Genomic DNA, 19,747 nt, shown 5'->3' on the forward strand with positions numbered 1-19,747 from the left:
TATGTGGGTGGGTTAGGCCATTCTTTTGTCCGTTTCCTTGCGCTACCTTGTTAACGAGGGAGACAGCGACAAAGTAAAATAAATAAACAAACATGTATATATATGCGCGTGTATATATATGTGCATATGTGGACGTGTATGTACATACATGTGTATGTGGGTGGGTTGGGCCATTCTTTCATCTGTTTCCTTGCGCGCTACCTCGCTTATGCGGGAGACAGCGACAAAGTATAATAATAATAATAATAATAATAATAATAATAATAATAATAATAATAATGATGATGATGATAAAGGTCTGTGTATGTATATATATGTATACGCTGAAATGTATACGTTTGTATATGTGCGTAAGTGGACGTGTATGTATGTGGGTTGGGCCATTCTTTCCTGTTTCCTTACACTACCTCGTTGACGTGGGAGACAGTGACAAAGTATACTATGTATATATATGTATATATATATATATATATGTATATATATATATATATATATATGTATTGTTGACTGGTTGGTAAGGTTATTTAATGTATGTATGACTCATGGTGAGGTGCCTGAGGATTGGCGGAATGCTTGCATAGTGCCATTGTACAAAGGCAAAGGGATAAGAGTGAGTGCTCAAATTACAGAGGTATAAGTTTGTTGAGTATTCCTGGTAAATTATATGGGAGGGTATTGATTGAGAGGGTGAAGGCATGTACAGAGCATCAGATTGGGGAAGAGCAGTGTGGTTTCAGAAGTGGTAGAGGATGTGTGGATCAGGTGTTTGCTTTGAAGAATGTATGTGAGAAATACTTAGAAAAGCAAATGGATTTGTATGTAGCATTTATGGATCTGGAGAAGGCATATGATAGAGTTGATAGAGATGCTCTGTGGAAGGTATTAAGAATATATGGTGTGGGAGGAAAGTTGTTGGAAGCAGTGAAAAGTTTTTATCGAGGATGTAAGGCATGTGTACGTGTAGGAAGAGAGGAAAGTGATTGGTTCTCAGTGAATGTAGGTTTGCGGCAGGGGTGTGTGATGTCTCCATGGTTGTTTAATTTGTTTATGGATGGGGTTGTTAGGGAGGTGAATGCAAGAGTTTTAGAAAGAGGGGCAAGTATGAAGTCTGTTGTGGATGAGAGAGCTTGGAAAGCGAGTCAGTTGTTCACTGACGATACAGGGCTGGTGACTGATTCGTGAGAAACTGCAGAAGCTGGTGACTGACTTTGGTAAAGAGTGTGAAGGAAGAAAGCTAAGAGTAAATGTGAATAAGAGCAAGGTTATTAGGTACAGTAGGGTTGAGGGTCACGTCAATTGGGAGGTAAGTTTGAATGGAGAAAAACTGGAGGAAGGAAATTGTTTTAGATATCGGAGTGGATCTGGCAGCGGATGGAACCATGGAAGCGGAAATGAATCATCGGGTGGGGGTGGGGGGCGAAAATTCTGGGAGTCTTGAAGAAAGTTTGGAAGTCGAGAACATTATCTCAGAAAGCAAAAATGGGTATGTTTGAAGGAATAGTGGTTCCAACAATGTTGTATGGTTGCGAGGTGTGGGCTATGAATAGAGTTGTGCGCAGGAGGGTGGATGTGCTGGAAATGAGATGTTTGAGGACAATATGTGGTGTGAGGTTGTTTGATCGAGTAAATAATGTAAGAGTAAGAGAGATGTGTGGAAATAAAAAGTGTGTGGTTGAGAGAGCAGAAGAGGGTGTTTTGAAATGGTTTGGTCACATGGATAGAATGAGTGAGGAAAGATTGGCCAAGAGGATATATGTGTCGGAGGTGGAGGGAACGAGGAGAAGTGGGAGACCAAATTGGAGGTGGAAAGATGGAGTGAAAAGATTTTGAGTGATCGGGGCCTGAACATGCAGTAGGGTGAAAGGTGTGCAAGGAATAGAGTGAATTAGAACGATGTGGTATATCGGGGTCGACGTGCTGTCAATGGATTGAATCAAGGCATGTGAAGCGTCTGGGGTAAACCATGGAAAGTTCTGTGGGGCCTGGATGTGGAAAGGGAGCTGTGGTTTCAGTGCATTATTGCATGACAGCTAGAGACTGAGTGCGAACGAATGGGGCCTTTGTTGTCTTTTCCTAGCGCTACCTCACACACGAGGGGGGAGGGGGTTGTTATTCCATGTGTGGCGAGGTGGCGATGGGAATAAGTAAAGGCAGACAGTATGAATTATGTACATGTGTATATATGTATATGTCTGTGTGTGTATATATATATGTGTGTGTACATTGAGATGTATAGGTATGTATATATGCGTATGTGGACGTGTATGTATGTATATACATGTGTGTGTGGATGGGTTGGGCCATTCTTTTGTCTGTTTCCTTGCGCTACCTCGCTAACGCGGGAAACAGCGACAAAGCAAAATAAATAAATAAATACATAAATATACATGCACACATAAGACATACATATATACACATGTACATAATTCATAGTCTGCCCTTATTCATTCCCATCACCACCCCACTACACATGAAATGGCACAAGGTAGCGCTAGGAAAAAGACAACAAAGGCAACATTTGTTCACACTCAAGTCTCTATAATGGTCTCATGCAAAGTTAATAATGATATATGATATGCAGTTCCTCCTTGTCACAACTTGGCCAGCCTAATTAATGTTTCATAGCTTACAGCACTAAACTTTAACCAAGTAATACTTTTAAAATGTTAAATCTTTCAAAAATGTTAAACATAAGGTTTCATGCAGGGGGATGGTAACATACTGCACAATTAACAAAAAGAAAAAATCTCAAGCAGCTTATCACTGGTCATATGTGTTTGCTAAAAGCAAATACCTGATCAAAAATATGCCCAACAACTTTTTGCTTACAGTGATCTTCCATACAGCCCTTGGGTATATCATTATTATACTTGATCACCATTTACCTTGGGTAAGCAATGTCTGTTGCAACACTAGCTTGTTATGAAACCAGTTCCTCACTGTGTTAGTAGGTATAGCAGCTTCCTTAAACTTGATGCCTTGCACCAACACCATCTTATACACAACAGTCCCCAACCTCTTTGAGGGATTATACAGTACCTGAAAATTAACATGTTACAATGAAACTTGCAGTTTATGTCATCACAACATACATCCTAGCATTAAAAATTTGTGCACCTCTAGGTACTTTTCAAAAAGCTTAACCTGTACCAACCTTCATCCTATGCAGAGGCTTCAGCCTCTCACTGTCCACAAGCTAGAGCTTTGACCATGAATAAGCAGTAAACAAAAACTTGCCATCTGTTTGATAAGTTTCCTTAATTCATCGTGTTCTTCAGCATCTAAGTACCCACATAAACATGTAAATTATGAAATTACTAACCCAAATTAGCTTTCTTCCTTATAATTGCGAGTTACATTTGGTTTAGATTCAATCCATGTGCAAAGATCATTAAAATCATGTCAGTATTCGTTGACAATGGCCATGGAAGAAGTAAATTAGAGGTGATCTCCAACCTCAGCCAGTTCAGAAGCTAGAGCCTTCGATCATGAAACATGTACAGGAAAAATGATCTGTGTTGGCCAGATTCTGTAATGTATTGTGTTCTTCCGTAAAGTACCCACACAAACGTAAATTATGAAACCACAAAAGAAAAAACTCTCTCTTCCCTTTAGTCATGACAGTTACTCTCAGTTTTGACCACATCACATGCAGCAGTATTAGAATAATCAACATTTGTTGGCTGTGGCCATGGAAGTGGTTATTAGAAAGTAAATTCAAATTTTAGGAAAATTCACCCTCATCAATTCCCTAACTCTCATCTTACCTAGTTATAATTATCCATTTGTCTATCATATCCAAATTACTTGGGGAAACAAGTTTGAAAGGAAGCAACCACAAAGGAATTATAGGAGGGAGAATTGTAATAATGCATATAGCACTTCCATGTTTAGTTTGATACCACACTGGCTGTCACACACTACCACAGTTCCTCGTTTCCTTGGGCTTCATTTCTTCTTTAGTCAAGGTTGTGGTTGCAGATGTTGAATGGGTCATGCAAATATCTGAAAATGTTGAATAGGTTATGCAAATATCTGCAAGTGATATGATTACAAACAATAAGGGTAATGCCATTTAATGCTTCAAGTATAGTTATGCCAATATACCATATGCCACTGGCATCATAAGGCTCCACCGGCAAGTTGCACCGTAAAAAGCTGTTGATCAATAGGAAAGTTTATTTGGTAGGGTAAAACAGCAACAAAAACTATGCATTGCAACAATATAAACATTGCAATTTCCCTTAGAAAACCATATTATATAAAATATTCATACATTTAGTGCTTGGGTCTCACTTGTTACTTACAAGTCATGACAGTCAACTCTTTATGCTATCAGACCTTATAGCTCACCACAATCTTTTGAACACCATTGTCCAACTTCCTGGGAGTGTTGGGGCAATACCTGAAAATGGACATGTTAACACACCATCCTATGTCATCACAAAATACATATGATATATGGTAGTACACCTCTATACACTTGAAAGGTTCACCTATACAAACCCTGTCCCAAGGAGAGGCTCCAAACTCAACCAATAAGAAGCTGTAGCCTTAAACACAAATACCTTGTGTCCAGTACTTTCTAGGATTTCCCTAATATAAAAAGACATGACATGACATGACAAAGAGCCTAATGTACATCATATTCTAAAGCAATAAACTGCTCAATTAACATTTCGAAGAATGAAATCACTTACCTCAAAACCAAACAACCTTGTTTCCTTTTGGTCCTGATAAGAACCATTGGTTTAGACCCAACCTACCATGAAGAAGTTATACTGACATGGATGCCATTACCTTAGATGGATACGCATCATGTGGCAGTCATGTACAGCTGTCACTTCCACGTCTTCTTTGGTTTCATTTATTGTTTGGAAGCAAGATTGTGGTTACAGATGTTGAATCGCTCGTTATTTTCTGAAAGTGATATTTATGACTAATGAGAGCAATACCCACCCTCTAATGCTACTAATTCATTCATCTTGAAATAATACAATAATCGACAAATTCAAATAACTAAAGGCATTTTTGTAAGAAGCAATATTAATGTTACATCAAAAGCTTCAACAGGTTAAGACAAATTCTATCAGGTCTTATGCAGAGAAATAAAATATCAAAGTAAATACACAAATGCAGCAGCAATATTTGGGACTATCATGATCTAGCCAACCCACTACATGTTTTTTGATAACCTGCAACAAAATTCTAAGTCTCAGGATGGCAAACACTACAGAAAGTGGTATAAAAATATCAGTGACATTTATAAACTAAATGAAAATAATCATGCCTTGAAGGAACTCGGCTGTGGAAAACACTAAAGAAATGGTAGAGGATGTTTGGATCAGGCATTTGCTTTGAAGAATATATGCAAGATACTTAGAAAAATAAATGGATTTGTATGTAGCATTTATGGATATGGAGAAGGCATATGATAAAAGAGTTCATAGAGATGCTCTATGGAAGGTATTATGAGTATATCGGTGTGGAAGGAAGTTGCTTGAAGCATGGAAAAGTTTTTATCGAGGATGTAAGGCATATGTATCGAGTAGGAAGAGAGGAGTGATTGGTTCTCAGTGAATGTCGGTTAGGGGAAGGGGTGCATGATGTCTCCATAGTTATTGAACTTGTTTATGGATGGGATTGTTAGGGAGTAGAATGCAAGAAGCGAGTCAGTTGTTTGCTGATGATATGACGTTGGTGGCTTATTCAGGTGAGAAACTGCAAGAGCTGGTGACAAAGTTTGGTAAGGTGTGTGAAAGAAGAAAGCTGAGAGTTAATGTGAAAAAGAGAAAGGTCATTAGGTACAGTAGGGTTGAGGGACAAGTAAATTGGGAGGTAAGTTTGAATGGAGAAAAACTGGAGGAAGTAAAGTGTTTTAGATACCTGGGAGTGGATTTCACAGCGGATGGAACCATGGAAGCGGAAGCGAGTCACAGGGTGAGGGAGGGGGCGAAGGTTCTGGGAGCATTGAAGAATGTGTGGAAGGCGAGAACATTATCTCGCGAAGCAAAAATGATTATGTTTGACGGAATAGTGGTTCCAACAATGTTATATGGTTGCAAGGCATGGGCTATAGATAGGGTTGTGTGAAGGGTTGATTGTGTGGGAAATGAGATGTTTGAGGGCAATATGTGGTGTGAGGAGGTTTGATCAAATATGTAATGAAAGTGTATGAGAAAAGTGTGGAAATAAAAAGTGTGGTCGAGAAAGCAGAAGAGGGTGTATTGAAAAGGTTTGGTCATCACATGGAGACAATGAGTGAGGAAAGACTGACTAAAGAGGATATATGTGTCAGTTTGGTCACATGGAACAATGAGGAAAGACTGACAAAGAGGATATTGGTCACATGGAGACAATTAGTGAGGAAAGACTGACAAAGAGGATATTGGTCACATGGAGACAATGAGTGAAGAAAGACTGACAAAGAGGATACATGTGTCAGAGGTGGAGGGAACAAGAAGTGGGGGACCTAACTGGAGGTGGAAAGTTGGAGTGAAAAAGATTTTGAGTGACTGAGGCCTGAACATGCAGGAGGGTGAAAGGCTTGCAAGGAATAAAGTGAATTGGATCGATGTGGTATACCAGGGTCACCGTGGTCAATGCACTGAACCAGTGTGTAACCCATGTTAAGTTTTGTTGGAACTGGATGGGGAAAGGGAGCCATAGTTTCGGTGCATTATACATAACAGCGTGACTTGTGTGAACAAATGTGGTCTTTATTGTTTTTTTTTCCTAGCGCTATCTGTCGTACGTGAGGGGGGGCGTGTCTTCATGTGTGGTGGGGTAACGATGGGAATTAATAAAGGCAGCAAGTATGAATTATGTTATTTTACTTTTTCTATTATACTTTATCGTTGTCTCCCGCATTAGCAAGGTAGCGCAAGGAAACAGACAAAAGAATGGACCAACCCAACCACATACACGTATATACATACACGTCCACACACAGCTCATATCTATACATCTCAACATATAAATATATACACACACACATATACATATATACACATGTACATATTCCTATGAGTCCACGAGGAAAATGAAACACGAAAAGTTCCCAAGTGCACTTTCGTGTAATAATCACATCATCAGGGGATACACAAGAGAGGAATATAACAGTCAGTTGATATACATCGAAGAGACGAAGCTAGGACGCCATTTGGTAAACATGTGATTGTCCAATCACATGTTTACCAAATGGCGTCCTTGCTTCGTCTCTTCGATGTATATCAACTGACTGTTATATTCCTCTCGTGTCTCCCCTGATGATGTGATTATTACACGAAAGTGCACTTGGGAACTTTTCGTGTTTCATTTTCCTTGTGGACTCATAGGAATATCTTGATCACGCGCAAAATTGTGATCCTTTCCAACATATACATATATGATTCATACTGTCTGCCCTTATTCATTCCCGTCGCCACCCCGCCACACATAAAATGAAAACCCCCTCCCCCCCCGCATGATCGCGAGGTAGTGCTAGGAAGACAACAAAAGAGACATTCTTTCATACATAAATGTCAATAAGAGCAAGGTTATTAGTATTAGGTACAGTAGGGTTGAGGGACAAGTCAATTGGGAGGTAAGTTTGAATGGAAAAAACTGGAGGAAGAGAAGAGTTTTAGATATCTGGGAGTGGATTTGACAGCGAATGGAACCATGGAAGCAGAAGTGAATCACAGGGTGGGGGAGGGGGCGAAACTTCTGGGAGCCTTGAAGAATGTGTGTAAGTCAGGAACATTAACTCGGAAAGCAAAAATGGGTATGTTTGAAGGAATAATGGTTCCAACATTGTGATATGGTTGCGAGGCATGGGCTATAGATAGAGTTGTGCACAGGAGGGCGGATGTGCTGGAAATGAGACGTTTGAGGACAATATGTGGTGTGAGGTGGTTTGATCGAGAAAGTAATAATAGGATGAGAGAGATGCGAGGTGATAAAAAGTGTGTGGTTGAGAGAGCAGAATAGGGTGTTTTGAAATGGTTTGGTCACCAGCTTCTGCAGTTTCTCACATGAATCAGCCACCAGCGCTGTATCATCAGCGAACAACAACTGACTCACTTCCCAAGCTCTCTCATCCCCAACATGTGTATATATGTGTGTGTGTGTGTGTGTAATATATATATATGTATACGTTGAAAAGTATATGTGTGTATATTTGAGTGTGTGGACGTGTATGTATATACATGTGTATGTGGGTGGGTTAGGCCATTCTTTTGTCCGTTTCCTTGCACTACCTTGTTAACGAGGGAGACAGCGACAAAGTAAAATAAATAAACAAACATGTATATATATGCGCGTGTATATATATGTGCATATGTGGACGTGTATGTACATACATGTGTATGTGGGTGGGTTGGGCCATTCTTTCATCTGTTTCCTTGCGCGCTACCTCGCTTATGCGGGAGACAGCGACAGAGTATAATAATAATAATAATAATAATAATAATAATAATAATAATGATGATAAAGGTCTGTGTATGTATATATATGTATACGCTGAAATGTATACGTTTGTATATGTGCGTAAGTGGACGTGTATGTATGTGGGTTGGGCCATTCTTTCCTGTTTCCTTACACTACCTCGTTGACGTGGGAGACAGTGACAAAGTATACTATGTATATATATGTATATATATATATATATGTATATATATATATATATATATATGTATTGTTGACTGGTTGGTAAGGTTATTTAATGTATGTATGACTCATGGTGAGGTGCCTGAGGATTGGCGGAATGCTTGCATAGTGCCATTGTACAAAGGCAAAGGGGATAAGAGTGAGTGCTCAAATTACAGAGGTATAAGTTTGTTGAGTATTCCTGGTAAATTATATGGGAGGGTATTGATTGAGAGGGTGAAGGCATGTACAGAGCATCAGATTGGGGAAGAGCAGTGTGGTTTCAGAAGTGGTAGAGGATGTGTGGATCAGGTGTTTGCTTTGAAGAATGTATGTGAGAAATACTTAGAAAAGCAAATGGATTTGTATGTAGCATTTATGGATCTGGAGAAGGCATATGATAGAGTTGATAGAGATGCTCTGTGGAAGGTATTAAGAATATATGGTGTGGGAGGAAAGTTGTTGGAAGCAGTGAAAAGTTTTTATCGAGGATGTAAGGCATGTGTACGTGTAGGAAGAGAGGAAAGTGATTGGTTCTCAGTGAATGTAGGTTTGCGGCAGGGGTGTGTGATGTCTCCATGGTTGTTTAATTTGTTTATGGATGGGGTTGTTAGGGAGGTAAATGCAAGAGTTTTGGAAAGAGGGGCAAGTATGAAGTCTGTTGGGGATGAGAGAGCTTGGGAAGTGAGTCAGTTGTTGTTCGCTGATGATACAGCGCTGGTGGCGGATTCATGTGAGAAACTGCAGAAGCTGGTGACGGAGTTTGGTAAAGTGTGTGGAAGAAGAAAGTTAAGAGTAAATGTCAATAAGAGCAAGGTTATTAGGTACAGTAGGGTTGAGGGTCAAGTCAATTGGGAGGTGAGTTTGAATGGTGAGAGGCTGGAGGAAGTGAAGTGTTTTAGATATCTGGGAGTGGATCTGTCAGCGGATGGAACCATGGAAGCGGAAGTGGATCATAGGGTGGGGGAGGGGGCGAAAATTTTGGGAGCCTTAAAAAATGTGTGGAAGTCGAGAACATTATCCCGGAAAGCAAAAATGGGTATGTTTGAAGGAATAGTGGTTCCAACAATGTTGTATGGTTGCGAGGCGTGGGCTATGGATAGAGTTGTGCGTAGGAGGATGGATGTGCTGGAAATGAGATGTTTGAGGACAATGTGTGGTGTGAGGTGGTTTGATCGAGTAAGTAACGTAAGGGTAAGAGAGATGTGTGGAAATAAAAAGAGCGTGGTTGAGAGAGCAGAAGAGGGTGTTTTGAAATGGTTTGGGCACATGGAGAGAATGAGTGAGGAAAGATTGACCAAGAGGATATATGTGTCGGAGGTGGAGGGAACGAGGAGAAGAGGGAGACCAAATTGGAGGTGGAAAGATGGAGTGAAAAGGATTTTGTGTGATCGGGGCCTGAACATGCAGGAGGGTGAAAGGAGGGCAAGGAATAGAGTGAATTGGAGCGATGTGGTATACAGGGGTTGACGTGCTGTCAGTGGATTGAATCAAGGCATGTGAAGCGTCTGGGGTAAACCATGGAAAGCTGTGTAGGTATGTATATTTGCGTGTGTGGACGTGTGTATGTACATGTGTATGGGGGGGGTTGGGCCATTTCTTTCGTCTGTTTCCTTGCGCTACCTCGCAAACGCGGGAGACAGCGACAAAGTATAAAAAAAAAAAAAAAAAAAAAAAAAAAAAAAAAAAAAATATATGTATACTGTGAAATGTATAAGTACGTATATGTGCATGTGTGAACATGTATGTATATACATGTGTATGTAGGTGGGGCCATTCTTTTGTCTTGTTCCTTGCTGTACCTATCTAACGCTGGATACAGCAATACAAGAAAAAAAAATACCTGTGAACCCTCTCTATAAACACAATACTTGTCCCTTAAGGTTCCTTTGTCAATAATGGGTGAAAAGATGTAAACATGTTTCGCAAATCAATATTTAATGCAATCTTCCATACAGCACCTAGCAACTATGCACATCATCTAACTTTACACAGTTTACCTTGGGTCTTGTATCTTCAATAAGCTAGATGGTTATGTAATTAGTTCCTCAATGTGCTAGAAAATCTTGCGGCAGCCCCCAAAGTCTGATGTCACATCATCATCTATGTAAGACGTCTAACTTCCTCAAAATGTTGGTGAAATACCTGAAAATTAATGCAATATAAAAAATAAAGAGTTTCAATTCATGTTAGTGCACCTCTTACTGTACTCAAGACTGACCCATACCTCCCACCAAATGGAAGCTCTAGCCTTGACCAGTTCAGAAACTATGCCTGTGAACATGAAACCCTAAAGCTTTAACATTTAGAACAAATTCCATGTTTTTAACAATGATATACCTAATAAATACTGAACAAATTCCATGTTTTTAACAATGATATACCTAATAAATACTATGTAACAATTAAACCAAGTCAGTGAGCAAGAATATGCATTAGCATTCTCATTTAATTAACTGCCAATATACATGAAAATTAACAAAATCCCTTACCTAGAAATGACTCAAGCTTCCTTTACTGTGGGCAAGATAAGTGTTGGTTCTGACCCATAAATCATGTGCAGGAGTTACAGGTCAGTGGTCTATGCCAGTGCCATGCAAGTGACCTTGGAAAATTCTCCCACATCAATTCCCTATCGTCATTCCCCTATACCCTACCTTACCTAATCTAACCTGACCTGACCTATGAGAAATATCACTATCCTATTACATTCATACTAGGGGGAAATATAATGGAGGGTAGTGACCATACAAAAATTGTTTGGGGGTGAGTTTTCCTCAATGTGAATTCCCATGATTTTGGCTGGCACGATGTTTGCAGTCAAGTACTGCTGTCCATTCCATGCTTTCATTTCATCTCTGGTTTAGGCTAGGGTAACGATGAACGGGCCTTGTTAATATCTGAAAATTATACGCCAAGTACTGCTGTCCATTCCATGCTTTCATTTCATCTCTGGTTTAGGCTAGGGTAACGATGAACGGGCCTTGTTAATATCTGAAAATTATACGCATGATCAACAGGGGTTAAGGCCTCAACTACTATTATGCTGATAATTAAAGCAATTCATACAATTACATACAACAGTAGAGGTTTTTCCCAATAACAAAACTGCTTCAATAATATAATTGTCTCATGCAAGTCAATGATATACAGTTCCTCCTTATCACAACTTGGCCAGCTTAACTCTTTCATAGCTTACAGCAATATCCTTTAAACCAATAATACTTTCAAAATGTTAAATCCTTCAAGAATGTTAAACATTAGGTCTCATGCAGGATAGTAATAAACATATGGTCTCATGTAGGAGGATGGAAATAAACACAAGGTCTCATGCAGGAGGATGGTAACATACTGCACAATAGAAAAAAAAAATCTCAAGCAGCTTACCACTGGTCATATCTTTTTGGAAAAAAGCAAATTAGTACCTGATGAAAAATATGCCCGACAACTTTTTACTTACAGTAATCTTCATGCAGCCCTTAGTTATTTATCATTATTATACTTAATCACCATTTACCTTGGGTAAGCATCGTCTACTGCAACACTAGCTTGTTATGAAACCAGCTCCTCATTGTGCTAGCAGGTATAACAGCTTCGTTAAACTTTATTCCTTGCACCAACACCATCTTATACACAGCAGTCCCCAACCTCTCTGAGGGGTAATACAACATGTTGCAATGAAACTTGCAGTTCATGTCATCAATACATACATCCTGGCATTAAATATCTGTGCACCTCTAGGTACTGAAAAGCTCAACCTGTACCAAACTCATCTTAAGCAGAGGCTTCAGCCTCTGTAAACAAAAACTTTTCATGTTTGCTCAAATTCTCTAAATTCATCCTGTTCTTAAGCATTAAAATACCAACATAAACATGTAAATTATGAAATTACTTACCCAAATTAGCTTTCTTCCTTATGATCGCGAGCTACATTGGGTTTAGACCCCATCACATGTGCAAAGGTTATTAAAATCATGTCAGTATTCGTTGACAGTGGCCATGGAAGAAGTAGATTTGAAGTGATCTTCAGCCTCAGCCAATTCAGAAGCTAGAGCCTTCGATCATGAAACAACCTGTAAAGGAAAAATGTTGATCTGTGTTGGCCAGTTACCGTAATGTATTGTGTTCTTACATAAAAGTACCTACATAAACGTGGGGAAAAAAAAAAATTCTTTCCTTTGGTCATATCAGTTACTCTCAGTTTTGAACACATCACATGCAGCAGTACTAAAATCACGTCAACATTTGTTGGGTGTGGCCATGGAAGTGGTTATTAGGAAGTAAATTCAAATTTTAGGAAAATTTCCCCTCACCAACTCCCCCCTAACCTAACTCTCATCTTACCTAGTTATAATTATCTATTTGTCTTATCATATCCAAATTACTTGGGGAAACAAATTTGAAAGGAAGCAACCACAAAGGAATTATAGGAGGGAGAATTGTAATAATACGTACAGCATTTCCATGTTTAGTTTGATATCACACTGGCTGTCGCACACGACCACAGCTTCCTCACTTTCTTGGGCTTCATTTCTTTAGAGTCAAGGTTGTGGTCCCTGTGGTCCCAGATGTTGAATAGGTCATGCAAATATCTGAAAATGTTGAATGGGTTATCCAAATATATGCATGTGATAAGATCACAATAAGGGTAATGCCATTTAATGCTTCAAGTATTGTAGTTATGCCAATACATTATATGCTACTGGTATTATAGGGCTCCACCTGCAAGTTGCACTGCAAAAAGCTGTTGATCACAAGGCAAGTTTACTTAAGGTAAATTAGTAACAAAAACTATGCATTGCAACAATAGTCATTGCAATTTCCCTTACAAAACAATGTTACATAATAAAATATTCATACATTCAATACTTAAACTTGGTTCTCACTCGTTACAAGTCATCACTTTATGCTATCAGACCTTATAGCTTACCACCATCTTTTGAACACTGTGTCCAACTTCCAGGGAGTGTTGGGGCAATACCAGAAAATGGACATGATGTTAACACACCAGTCTATGTCATCACAAAATACAAACCCTGTCCCAAGGAGAGGCTCTAGACTCAACCAGTACGAAGCTGTAACCTTAAACACAAATGTTACATCCATAAGCAAATACGTTTTCAGTATTTTCTAGGATTTCCCCAATGTAACACAAGACATGACATGACATGACATGACATGACAAGAGCCTAAAGTGCTTCATATTTTATTAAAGTAATAAACTGCTCAGTTAACATTTTGAATAAAGAAATCACTTCTCAAAAACCAAACAACCTTGTTTCCTTTTGGTCATGATAGGAACCATTTAGTTTGACCCCACCTACATGTAAGTAGAGATCACCATAGGAACTCAATGAAGGAGTTATACTGATTTATTTATTCTATCTATTTTGCTTTGTCGATGTCTCCCGCATTAGGGAGGTAGCGCAAGGAAACAGACGAAAGAATGGCCCAACCCACCCACATACATGTATATACATACATGTCCACACACGCAAATATACATACCTATACATCTCAATGTATACATATATATACATACAGACATATACATATATACACATGTACAAAATTCATACTATCTGCCTTTACTCATTCCCATCGCCACCTCGCCACACATGAAATAACAACCCCCTTCCCCTGCATGCACACGAGGTAGCGCTAGGAAAAGACAACAAAAACCACATTCGTTCACGCTCCGTCTCTAGCTGTCATGTATAATGCATCGAAACCACAGCTCCCTCTCCACATCCAGGCCCCACAGAAATTTCCATGGTTTACCGCAGTCGCTTCACACGCCCTGGTTCAATCCAATGACAGCACGTTGACCCCAGTATACCACATCGTTCCAATTCACTCTTCCTTGCACGTCTTTCACCCTCCTGCATGTTCAGGCCCCGATCACTGATATGGATGCCATTACCTTAACCTTAGATGGATATGTATCATGTGGCAGTCATGTACTGATGTAGTTTCCATGTCTACTTTGGTTTCATCTATTGTTTGGTATCAAGATTGCGGTTACAGATGTTAAATCGGTCAGGTTATTTTCTGAAAGTAATATATATGAACAATGAGAGTAATGCCCTCTAATGTTACTACTTCATTCATATTGAAATTATACAATAATCTATAAAATCAAATAAGGAAGTAAAAGCATTTTTAAAACAAGCAATATCAATGTTACTTAAAGAGCTTCAATTTGCTATGATAAATTTTATCAGGTCTTATGCAGAGAAAAAAATATCAAAGTACATACACAAATGCTGCAGCAATGTCAGGCTATCATGGTCTGGCCAGCCAACTACAAGTTTTTTGACAACCTGCAACAAAATTTTAAAGTCACAGGATGGCAAACTCTACAGAAATTGGTATAAAAAATCAATAACATTTATAACTAACTAAGTGAAACTAATCATGCCTTGAAACAACTCACAGCCATGACAAACACTAAAAGAAATGGTAAGGGATGTGTGGATGAGGTGTTTGCTTTGAAGAATGTATGAGAAATACTTAGAAAAACAAATGGATTTGTATGTAGCATTTATGGATCTGGAGAAGGCATATGATAAGAGTTGATAGTGATGCTCTGTGGAAGGTATTAAGAGTATATGGTGTGCAAAGCAAGTTGCTAAAAGCAGTTACAAGTTTTTATCGAGGATGTAAGGCATGAGTACGAATAAAAAGAGGAAAGTGATTGGTTCTCAGTGAATTTAGGTTTGCGGCAGGGGTGTGTGATGTCTCCACGGTTGTTAATTTTGTTTATGGATGGGATTGTTCAGTAAGTGAATGCAACGGTTTTGGAATAGGGGCAAGTATGCACTCTCTCGTGGATGAGGGGGCTTGGGAAGCGAGTCGTCGTTGTTCGCTGATGATAAAGCATTGGTGGCTAATTCGGGTGAAAAACTGCAGAAGCTGGTGACTAAGTTTGGTAAAGTGTGTGAAAGAAGAAAGCTGAGAGTAAATGTGAATAAGAGCAAGGTATTAGATACAATAGGGTTGAGGGAAAAGTCAATTGGGAGGTAAGTTTGCAAGGAGAAAAACTGGAGGAAGTGAAGTGTTTTAGATATCTAGGAGTGGATTTGGCAGTGGATGGAACCATGGAAGCAGAAGCAAGTCACAGGGTGGGGAGGGGGCGAAAGTTCTAGGAGCATTGAAAAATGTGTGGAAGACGAGAACATTATCACGCAAAGGTAAAATGGGTATGTCTGAAGGATTAGTGGTTCCAACAATGTTATATGGTTGCGAGGCATGGTGCTGTAGATAGGTTTGTGCAGAGGAGGGTGGATACGTTGGAAATAAGATGTTTGAGGACAAAATGTGGTGTGAGGTGGTTTGATCGAGTAAGTAATGAAAGGGTAAGAGAGATATGTGGTAATAAGGAGTGGGTGAGAAAGCAGAAGAGGGTGTATTGAAATGGTTTAGTCACGTGGAGACAATGAGTGAGGAAAGATTGACAGGATTTGTGTGTCATAAGTGGAGGGAACGAGAATTGGGAGACCAAATTGGAGGTCGAAGGATGGAGTGAAAAAGATTTTGAGTGACTGGGGTCTGAACATATAGGAGGGTGGAAGGTGTGCAAGGAATAAGAGTGAATTTGAATTATGTGGTTTACTGTGTTGACGTCCTGTTCATGGATTGAACCAGGGCATGTGAAGTGTCTGGGGTAAACCATGGGAAGTTTTATGGGGCCTGGATGTGGAAAGGGATCTGTGTTTTCTGTGCATTACACATGACAGATAAAGACCAAGTGTGAACGAATGTGGCCTCTGTTGTCTTTTCCTAGTACTACCTTGCGTGTGGGCAGGGGGAGGAAGGTGCCATTTCATGTGTGGCGGGGTGGCGACGAAAATGGATGAAGGCAGCAACTATGAATATGTATGTACATGTGTATACATGTATGTCTGTGTATGTGTTGAAATGTATAGGTATGTTTATGCGCGTGTGGGCATTTATGTATATACATGTGTATGTGGGTGGGTTGGCCATTCTTTCGTATGTTTCCTTGCGCTACCTTGCTAACACGGAAGACGACAACTACTAATAATAATAATAAAAGCTTAAACAGGTTAGGTTTAATTTTCAAGTCCTGATGTGGGAAAAGAATGTAACATCCTATTTTCTGAAACTTGATTGCCCCCTTCCCATGTCAGCAAGAATATGTTATCAGTATAGCCAGCCAAAGTAATGTTTTAACAAGCCTAAATCATGGCCATAGCAAACATTCCTGAAATCAATTCTGTACAGTAAAAAACATGAAATCTCACTGACTGTTTTCATCAATGGCCACACATTTATAAAAGATAAGAGAAAATTATGCATTGCAACTATCACAATCACCTTTTAAAGAACATTCAGCTATGTAATAATATTTTTCACACACAAGATTATGTACTTTGGATCTCTTGTCATTACTGGCCTTTGACAACCAAACTTTTTTTTTTTCCAGACAAGTTCTTCAATGTGCTAAGAGCCTTCTAGCTTTCATAAACTTGATGCCATGCACCAAAACCATCTTTACAAGAAGTCCAACTTCTTGGATGCTAATGATTGTGCAGTACCTGAAAAGAGACAGTTAATGTGATTCTTAAGTATCAGGAATACATACATACTAATACAAAATAATACTGCATCAATGAACTGTACTCAAAAGCTTGATATGAGCCATTCCCATCCTAAAAAGGGGCCCAGAGGTTCCAGCCTCAATACAAAGTGGCAAAGCCTTGAAAATAAAATGTTAAACCTGAAGCTGTAAACATGCTGAGTGCTCATGTCATCAGTTTACTTGAATTTCCTTAATCAACCATTACACTAAGCCTCATTTACATTCTACAGCAAAATAAACTGCTCATCTAAACATTTAAATGGAAAAAAAAAAAAAAAAATACCCAAAAATATCACAAGCTTCCTACCCTATGGTCATGATGGTAAATGCAGGTTTTGATGCCATCACGTGCAGAGATCATTACATAATCAAGTCAACATTCTTCGTCTAAGTTGCCATTGAAGCAAACTGAGATGATTTCAAGGCTTAGGAGAATACTCCAACTTCACATAGGTTTCAGATCATGCTCCCACCTAAAGTGGGTTCAGGAGTATAGCCCAACTCCTGTTCATGTTAGAACTCCCTCAAAGGGGTGGCCACGCAATACATACTCCTTGTCAATTCCACTGCCGCGTCTTCGTCTTCAATGACTAACCCTTTACAGTCATACACAAGTCGCCTCTTATGCAGAATTTCCCCATGCTCCTACCTAATGTTCCGACCAACTACATCTATCGAGTGCTCCTTCCAAATACTACCTAATGCTCTTGCACATACAACGTTCTCCTATACTTCGATCTAATGCTAACAACATTCTACCAAAACGCAAGCCTATTACATATCACCAAAGGAAATTCTAGGATTATATAGAAATAGTGGTGTCACCTACCTGTTATCAAGTCTTATACAAGACAATGAGAGAGGTGTAACCTAACTGTTGTCAAGTTTTACACAAGACAATGAGATTGTACATTTCTGAACAGAATGGCATTCATTCATGTTTTAGTGAGGCAAAAAGAAAATACACCTACACGACTCTGAAGTCTCACATGACAACCACTGAAGTGCTGGCTCCCTAACCACATGTCACTAACCATCATGACACCCAAGCGGTTAGTACTACTAATATACCTACCTGCTTATTGCATGCCAAGCATTTTCTCCAATTTCAAAGTTGATTCAAAGTTATACTCCATCATATACACTATATTATGCTCCCAACTTCAAGTTGTTCAAGTAGTATTTCCTAAATCCATATAGATTCTCAAGAACGTCATAAAATCTCGTTGATTCAAAACTCTCTCCAACGTCTAGTGGGTTTGTAAAACACTTCCACCTCAAGTGGGTTTAGGGGTATACTACCTCATCAACCTCGCATCTCTGATCCAAGACACACTCCCACGTCTAGTGGGTTTGGGAAACTCCCACCTCAGTGGGTTTGCAGGTACACTACCTTATCAAATACTTTTTGCGTAATCCCACTTTAAGTGGGTTTCAGAGTACACTTACATGTCAAGTGCAGTGAAAGGTAAACTCTCACATCAAGTGCCTACCTAATGTTCTGACTGACTACAATTGAATGCTCCTTCCAAATACTACCTAATGCTCCTACATATATATATTCCTACCTATTAATTCTATCTGCTGCTAATGACATTTTGCCAAAGCACATACCTATCAAATATCCTCATCAAAGGAATTTCTAGGATTATGAAGAAATGGTGTCACCTAACTGCTGTCAAGTCTTACGTAATAAAGAGAAAGATTGTACATTTCAGGCCAAAATTGCAATTGTTCATGTTTTAGCGAGACAAAAACATTGTAATACAGCTGCCCAACTCAGAAGTCTTGCAGTTTTTCATGTTTTAGCAAGACAAAAATATTGTAATACAGCTGCCAAACTCAGAAGTCTAACATAATGACCACTTAACACAATTTCTCGCTCCCTAACCAAATATCACTAAACATCACGATACCCAAGCGGTTGGCACTACTAATTTCTCTACCTGTTCACTGCCTGCTTAACAATTTCCTCCAATTTCAAAAAGGGTTCAATCGTATACTCCACACTATCATACACGTTCTATATTATGCTCCCATCTCAAGTGCTTTCAGTAGTATTTCCTAACTCCATACAGATTCTCAGGTATGGCATAACATTGATTCAAAACACTCCCACCTCAAAGAGGGTTTGGGGAAAAAACTTCACCTCAAGTGGGTTTAGGAGTGTCATACCTCAACAACCTCGCATCTGATTCAAGACATGCTCCCACGTCTAGTGGGTTTGGAAATACCCTTCCACCACAAGTGGGTTTACAGGTTAAATCAACTTCAAATACTTTTTATGTAATCCCAAATCAAGTGGGTTTAAGAATACTCTTACATATATCAACTGCAGTGGAGTGCAACCTCTCATGTAGTGGGTTTCATTTCATGCTTCCACATCAAGTGGCTTTAAGGTTACACCCCTAAACAAAGTAGGCTTTGTTGTAGGCTTCCAATTCAAAATTTCTTCCTAAATCAATTAATCCATTGCAAAATGCACATCTAGGTTAACATAATAATAACAGATGA

The 19,747-nt window shown here is 39.3% G+C and overlaps 1 long non-coding RNA gene across 3 annotated transcripts; it reads right to left on the reverse strand.

The window, feature by feature from the left end:
* Positions 1-2,891: 2,891 nt before the first annotated feature.
* Positions 2,892-14,970, reverse strand: LOC139749921 (uncharacterized). Of its 3 annotated transcripts, none has more exons than XR_011713070.1 (8): positions 14,888-14,970; positions 14,552-14,679; positions 13,084-13,220; positions 12,525-12,701; positions 12,146-12,280; positions 10,629-11,622; positions 4,801-4,920; positions 2,892-3,039 (listed from the first exon to the last, which is right to left on the reverse strand). It is a non-coding gene; the product is annotated as an uncharacterized lncRNA (long non-coding RNA). The 3 variants fall into 3 exon arrangements; XR_011713068.1 differs by having other exon boundaries at positions 2,892-4,005; XR_011713069.1 differs by lacking the exon at positions 14,552-14,679 and having other exon boundaries at positions 2,892-4,005; positions 14,888-14,969.
* Between the last annotated feature and the right edge of the window lie 4,777 nt (positions 14,971-19,747).

Source organism: Panulirus ornatus, chromosome 8, assembly GCF_036320965.1.
Source record: "Panulirus ornatus isolate Po-2019 chromosome 8, ASM3632096v1, whole genome shotgun sequence".
Taxonomy (NCBI): domain Eukaryota; kingdom Metazoa; phylum Arthropoda; class Malacostraca; order Decapoda; family Palinuridae; genus Panulirus; species Panulirus ornatus.